This window comes from Haliotis asinina, chromosome 16, assembly GCF_037392515.1.
Source record: "Haliotis asinina isolate JCU_RB_2024 chromosome 16, JCU_Hal_asi_v2, whole genome shotgun sequence".
Lineage (NCBI taxonomy): Eukaryota > Metazoa > Mollusca > Gastropoda > Lepetellida > Haliotidae > Haliotis > Haliotis asinina.
In genome coordinates this window covers 21,035,163-21,042,334 of record NC_090295.1, presented here as the reverse complement: position 1 = coordinate 21,042,334, position 7,172 = coordinate 21,035,163, and the positions used below count along the sequence as shown (strand labels likewise).

Here is a 7,172-nt window from a genome sequence, read left to right as displayed (position 1 = left end):
CAAAGACTCCACTCTCATTGTAACCAAGTTCCCTACCAGTGATACTAAGGAATTGGAGCCCACGTCAATCTTGCTGACATCACATTTTGCCAACGGAATATTTTGTTTACATTATCTAGGTCCAGTTTCAGTTGCTGCGAGATCGTACATTTTCAACTTTGGAAATTTTTATTGTATAGTTAACTGGTTTTAATAGCCAGGGTTCTCAATCGCGTGTGGGATAGAGCACTGTAAGATTCGATGCGTACTCAATAAACTCGTTATTTGAACTTATCTATTTCTTGTGTGACCCTTCGATCTGCATTTCGCCAATTTCAACATTCACTATATATATAAGCTATTTGTCAGGTCCTTGTAATATATATTTCCTAAACATAATCTGCGAACACTGGTATTTATTTTGCCACACGGTGGCGGTGGGGTAGCCTAGCGGTTAAAGCGTTCGATTCGCTACGTCGGTACAATGTGTGAAGCCCATTTCTGGTGTCCCCCACCTTCAAATTGCTGGGATATTGCTATAAGCGGCGTAAAAATAACTCACAATTTTGTCACTCACAAACAACAACACAGAAATACAGGTTTACGTTACGTAAATTTTTCCACCTGTGGGCCGGCGATTATTTCGAAAGTAAGAATACAATATTCGAGTGCTTCGGTGATATTGCGTGTTTTGGTGATTTTACGTGGGCGTGTTTCGTTAATGGAACAGTGTTATCGTTCTTGTTTAAAGTACAGTTGTGGTCTGTGAAAACCCTCCCACGGAGGCATGAGTCGCTCTTCGGCTTGTCCCGGAAAACACGAATTGGTCACGACTGGTGCAAGTTTTTGACGTATTACATGCACACGAGGGGCCAAACTAATGATCTGACTGGCCCTTACTCAGTAAACTGATTGTGTACATGCGCACTACACGCAAGGTCTTTCGAAACAGTATCACGTGCAAAACGTGCAAGTTCGTGCCAGCAAGTTTGCGAAACTGTGAAATACACATAAAGGGCCAAACGAATGGTTTGACAGGCCCTTACTTAGAGCATTGATTGTAGGCATGCGCACTTCTCCCATCAAATTATTTTTTGGGGAAGCTGTCCACGAGGCAAGATGCTCTTTGGTGAGTGCTGAAAAGATTTTGTAAGTCAAGTGCCAGACATTTAGTTCTTAACTGATGAACTGAATTTATCTGAAATAATTATATAAAGGTTTCAACATCCTATAAACAGACAATGTATGCAGAGGATTGGACGGATATATTTTATTTGTGTTAGCAACACAAGGAAACATTTTCGTTGTTGCCTCCATTGACATAGGTGAATCAGGGCGTAAATTATAGTGTAAACAGTGTTCACGTTAAGGCAGAAACCTACTTTAAAAACAGATATAAAGAAAACTAACATATTTTGAAATTAAATGTTTCAGGAATGTAATGAAACTTTTACGCGCAAAATATTTGGGAAAGATATCCACCCGTACCCGTGCCCTCTTTTCACATTGTAAATTTTCCCCTCGTTTAAATATTCCAAGAGTGAAGTAAGCTGATTGTTTTCTTTTTCTTGCTTTTTATATATGTATTTTTATTAAAAAAAATTATTTTAATACCTGTTGTAGTTTCTTGAAAATATATTTAGAGCGAGGTATGTCATTTTGTATTTTTTGATGGGGGTATGGGTACGGACGGAACTCCTACCCCACTAGTAAACTGTCAGATGAGCTCGAGGTTTGGTGTTTTCTTGTGTTTATGTTCTTTAGTGTGTGTGAGTTTGTGGGCGAGAGATCTTTCCTCGCACATAAATGTCGTTTTCTGATTGGCTAAGCCTCAGTAAGTGCTCTCCTTTTATTTCCCATGTACCTCGCTGGCAATGGCAACTCATTCGCTACACCGTGGTAGTACTTATCTCGAATAGCATTGAATGACGCATGGTGCACGGAAAATACCGATATTTTGCGAATGAAAATCGATGGAAGGGAGAAAATGTTTTTCTTGTGTCGTCTGCAAAATCTAGGGATGGCAACCAAAAGATTTACAGCGCATTCCAAGAAACAAATTTGAATATTGGCGTTTACATGTAGTCCCTGTGAATATTAAGAAGGGGAATTACACCGCGGCGATTTTACTGAGACAATACCTGCATGAAAAACACCAAGATGCAATTTTCGAATCATTTTATTAACACTGGTTGGCTAAAGTGTACGATCCGATACCCACGCTTCAAACAGTCAAGAATTCGCATTGAGGTGTTCGGTAAGATAAATACCTTGATGTACCCTCGATGCTTGTTTGTTCCCTTCGATTAAATGATAGTCAGTGAGGAAACGTGATGAAGAGAAATTAAGTGAAAGTATTTCTTTCCTGTGGAAATGTTTCGTTTGTCTGGATATTATAAGTTGTTCACTGGTCACGAGCGGGCTATGAGCTCAAGTACCCACAAGGTTTATGTTCCTCGAGCCTTATCACCTGTAAGCAGGGTACATTGACTAAGCGCTTTTCTATTATTTTCAATCAGAAAACGACATTCATGTGTGAGGTTAGAAATGTATGGATGTATATGTTTACCATTAGCCAATGCATAATTTTAAAGGTATATTCTCGGTCTAATACTTGAACAGATGTACTGTATATAAACGAATCTCCCACTTTCGCTGAAAGTCAAACGAGTTAAACATGCGAACGCGTAGGCAACGTAGGTGTATTGTGAAGTCTTCGTGGCAACGTATGTGTATTGTCCAGTCTGCATGAGCATTGTGATTTTATTAATTTATTAGGCACTGGAACGCACTAAAATAAGACGCAGTGAGTGTTGGGACTCTTTATTTCCATGAAGCATCATCAGCTGTTAGTATGGGGAACGTTCGCTACTGAAATTGAACGTATCCATCTCAAGTTTTTAAAACGAATTCTGAATGTCAGCTCAAAGCCAACAAATGCTGCTGTCTTCGGGCGCCTGGAAAGGTGTCAGCAGGTTTGATGGTTATGAAAAACTGGTTCAGATAACTTGACAGTTTGTTACAATAACATGCTAGAATCTTGCGTGAGAGTTGAGCAAGTTTAGTTTTACGCCGCACTCGGCAATATTCCCGCTATATGGCGGCGGTCTGTATATAATCGAGTGTGGACCAGACAATCCAGTGATCAACAACATGAGCATCGATCTGCACAATTGGGAACCGATGACATGTGTCAACCAAGTCAGCAAGCCTGACCACCCGATCCCGTTAGTCGCCTCTTACAAGCATAGTACTAGTCGCCTTTTATGGCAAGCATTGGTTGCAGTAGGCCTATTCTACCCCGGGACCTTCACGGGTCTTGCATGAGAGGACGCGTGAAGGTCGAGATTAGAATATTGGCCTTCAGTGACCTATGCTTGTAAGAGGTGACTAACGGGATCTTGTGGCCTAATGTGCATACGTTCGTTAGTTAATGTATGACGCTTAACCTGTCATAGGGCTGTGCTAGCTTCGAAAATCTAGGTCAAGGTCCGCTGACGTGGTCAACACGTCATAGGTTCCCAGTTCTGCAGATCGATCATTATGATGACTGGATTGTCCGATCCCATACTCCAATATTTATAAACCGCCTCAGTATAAATGGAATATTGCTGAGTACCACGTACAACTAAATTCACTAAATCGTGCATGAAAGGAGTGAAAACTATGCTAGATTTTGTTAAATCTGTTAGTTAAAAATTTATGAGGTTCGTATGGATGTTTCCTGATTGTGTTGATGCAAATTATTGACTGCATATTCTGAGGGCGTGTGAAATCAATATTATCGTCTATTTAAGGTTGCCAGAAATGACTGCTCTTGCTTTTTCCTGAGAATCCATCTTAATTGACAATTTCCAATGTCGGCAGCACCCACATGTTGTAAAGGGCAAAACTCATCGTGTTATCTTCATATTGTCATGCAATTTTACTTTTTAATGTTAGTTTGTCTTTTTCTAATTTTATTTTGTTATTTCTGTAAATGTATTTATTTCAGAGGATGATTGTAAACCCCCATCCAAGGCAAGTAGAGGCGGCAACTCAAATGCACTCAGCTCCTGTAATGTACTTTTACGGGGGCAAGTTCAAGATCTCGTGCACGATGTGACGACCGAGGACTGTACACTGGCGAACATACAAAGTAAGGGAGTATTTCCTGTGTCTAAGTTCATGTCTGTAAGCCCTGAGAGATATACGAGGTAAGGTGGAGAGGCATGAATCAGACATTTAGTGACATTACTTTATTGCCATTTAACTGCGCGCGTGTGAAATCACACCCCGACACCATTTCACCGTTTGGTTGGCGTCCATTCAGCGCTATTTAACTGCTAAATGCTGGTTTACATTTGTCATGAACGCCAATTTGCTTCCGTAACAACCCGTCCTCCATATGGCTGGAATATTCCTGAGGGCGACGTCAAACCTAAACTCATTCATCATTTTCTGTCATTTTGCTTGGGATTTTAGAGTTCGTTTCGTCTAATAACACCGTACGATAGAGTACAAAATTCAATGGAGGCCCGTGGAACTTCCGTGATTTACGAGAACACTCAAGTGGGGGGAAAACCGGGCCGCGAACCTCTTTAAAGTGCGACACATCTTGGGGAGAGGTGAAGGATACTTTAGCAATGACATGTTTAGGTTTCAGACGACTGACGGTTAAGAGAACTGTCCTACTGATTTTGAATGTTAGTGAATCAAAATGCATCGTGAAATGGTCACTACTGCAGTGTCATCTTATTGGACGGAAAAGTCCAGTTGGTGATTGCTGCTGGCATGTGGCCGCTTGTCCCACCTTGATATTGTTCAAAAGCGGCGTAAAAGTCTAGTTATTAGTAAATTCATGGGATGTTTTTTTAACAGCTTCTATAATGAAACGAGTGTTTGGACGCCTAAATGCTGGCCCAGTAAGCAAAACAAAAATGTAACCATGTATGTTTGGAGGAACCTTTTGCTTTCACACAAAAAGATGTTCCTTTCAGAGACCAGAGGAATGTTTGCATTAATTGGACCCAGCAAAGCAAGTGGATTCGCCAGTCACTGCAGCTGTTGATGGGGAGAGGAGAATTACAGGCCCATGCCAACGTCATACTTCGTCATGGCGGTCTCCCGAGAATTAACTGAAATTGGCACCTGTTACTCATTGCCTTATAAAACCGGGTACCCATTTTAGCCGAAATGTGTTATGGACTGCTTTCACTATCAAGCATGCGGGTGACCTGCTTCCTTTCTGGGAATGATTGTACAAACCAAATAAAACATTTAGATCTTTCCTCCGCTTTATTGAAATTATTACTGGTACCCGAATGTGTGGCACTGAACTCACATCTTTGTTTGCCAATAGGCAGCGCCATCAGTATCTGAAACATGCATATAATGTGAGACCCCCAAATTTCACTTTTGTTAAATGGATTCTAAAGAAGAAAAAACGATACGTACTCGTCTGAAACACACACCACTAATTAAATACCCACTGTTTACTGCACCAACAAATACGAGTTCATAAACATTGTCCAGTTTTCACAAGATTCATCCATACCCATTTCCTTGGTAATGAATCTACATCACGAAATTTCTGCACAAACAATTTGGTGCCTCTGCAAGTGTCGAAATTACCCACATTGGCCTAACTGGGCATCAGAATCACTTACCCGATGAGGGTAGCCACTTACAAACTTGATTCTTGTTCAACCAGGTATGCTGCGATGCTTCCGCAATCCACCTGAGGATGAAATCCAACTAACCATATGGCAGTTACACTATCGTTTATAATGAGTGAGTTTAGTTTTACGTCGCACTTGGCAATATTCCAGCTATATGGCGACGGTCTGTAAATAATCGAGTCTGGACCAGACAATCCAGTGATCAACAACATGAGCATCGATCTGCGCAATTGGGATTTGGTGACATGTGTCAACCAAGTCAGCAAGCCTGACCACCCGATCCCGTAAGTCGCCTCTTACGACAAGCCTAGTCACCTTTTATGGCAAGCATGGGTTGCTGATCGTTTATAATGAAGATAAGTGTAATTTCAAGATGTGCATAGACATTTCCCTTCGTAATACAATATCCTGACAGTAGTTGGGTCGAAGAGTGAGTTTAGTTTTACGCAATACCCCAGCTATATGATTATCTGTAAATACTCGTGTCTGGACCTGAGAAACCAGTGTTCAACAACATGTGCATCGATCTGCACAATTGGGAACCGGTGACGCCTCTTTCGAGTATAGTCGCCTTTTATGGCAAGCATGGATTGCTTGAAGGCCTATTCTACTCCGGACCTTCACGGGTCCAATGGTTGAAAACAAAAATAACGTGCACTTTCCAAAGAAAGTCCATTTGATACATCAGTCAGTGCGCTATAAATAGATGGAATATTTAGAATAGAGAAGCCTGCCTCCGGACCTTCACATGAATTACACTTTTGGGTGAAGATAGATATTTGGTGAATTCTATCATAACTTTAGAATCATGCTCCGAAATCTTTCCATCATTGGTTAGATTTTACTGACAAAACGTCTGAGTAGCGAGAGAGCGATAGGGACATTGGAGAAGCTGGCATCTCAGACAAGGGTTCCCACAAAACCACATTTGGCCCCGATTTCTCGAAATTTGAGTAAACAGGAAAATTCATTTGACAGAATGAACTCAAATCAATATTAAACTCAAACACGGTAGACAATTTGTGTTTGGTAAATAGGTTAATTAAATTTGTGTAGGCTTTGTATTTCAAAACTACAGTTGAGTTACAATTCAGCTGGTACATTTTGTCAAACTCAGTTTGAAATTTGAGTTTAAAAAAGTTTGCTTCGAGAAATGGGGCCGTGAGTTAATGTGAAACGTCTTAGAGATAATGGCCGGACATCAGACTCACTGTAACGTCAACAGCACAAGATGCTGTACCAGTCTAAGTAAACTTATCCTCAGTGCTTTTCGTTACACTCCACTACTGAGTAACAAAAGCTTATGGGAGGTCGCGTCGGGTAACCTTTGAGATTGATCAATCAGGACACAGCTTACCAAATCGCGAAAGTGGACATTCGCACATACCTTTTGAACTTGTTATCTCGAAAAGGTTCGTACCCGAACGATTCCGAATGCTATTTAGCGTACGCTCGCTTCCGGGTGATGCACACGGCGTACGTACAATCATGACAACGGCGAGTAAACAGTCGCTGAAAATAGTGTTTTTGGCA

General features: G+C 41.0%; 1 long non-coding RNA gene across 1 annotated transcript; it reads left to right on the top strand.

The window, feature by feature from the left end:
• The first annotated feature begins 978 nt into the window (after nt 1-978).
• Nucleotides 979-5,316, top strand: LOC137268123 (uncharacterized). Its single transcript, XR_010955021.1, has 3 exons — nt 979-1,108; nt 3,974-4,117; nt 4,959-5,316. It is a non-coding gene; the product is annotated as an uncharacterized lncRNA (long non-coding RNA).
• The last annotated feature ends 1,856 nt before the right edge of the window (nt 5,317-7,172 follow it).